The sequence below is a fragment of the Crocuta crocuta genome, unplaced genomic scaffold (assembly GCF_008692635.1).
Source record: "Crocuta crocuta isolate KB4526 unplaced genomic scaffold, BGI_CrCroc_1.0 scaffold13, whole genome shotgun sequence".
In the NCBI taxonomy this organism is placed as follows: Eukaryota; Metazoa; Chordata; class Mammalia; order Carnivora; family Hyaenidae; genus Crocuta; species Crocuta crocuta.
The window spans coordinates 7182727-7183335 of NW_027530007.1; positions in this window are offsets into that span (position 1 = coordinate 7182727).

Sequence of the window (609 nt, forward strand, 5' to 3'; positions counted from 1 at the left end):
GGAGGGGACGGAGCCTGAGCGGGACAGGTGGGGTCCCTGAGAAGGTGAGGTGTGCCGAGGGGGGAGGGTTGTGACTGACCACGAGCTGGACGCAGTGTCCGTGCTGCCCCGCCCCCGGTAACAAAGGAGAATCTTAAATAGTAATTACTCTAGACTTCTAATAGTAGAGAAACACACCCCAAAACTCCTAGGAGAAAACTTGCCTTGTCCCTCTGCCTCTGTGTTGTAAATGTCATCGTGTCTGAGACCGGAGCTCCGGGGAGAGGGGTCGCCTGCCTCTGCGGGGGAGGGGCTTTGCACAACACCGACCTGCCACCTGCCGCGGAAGGTCCCTCGCCCGCCTCTGCATCACGGCCTCCGCAAGAGCACTGGTCAAGGGCAAGGACGAACGTTAAACGTCCTCCGCAAACGTTAGTAACAAGCTTTAGCCCGGCCTGTTCCACCTGCCAGAGACGCAGCGCGGACGAGACTTTTATACCGTCGCCCCGGTTCACGCGGGAGGTTTGGGATGAGCCCGGGAGTGTCCCTGCCGGTCCGCCTGTTTACGTGCGTGTACACTGAGTGTTCCCTGTGTGCGACGTCCGACTGCCCCGAGGGTACCGCCAAAAT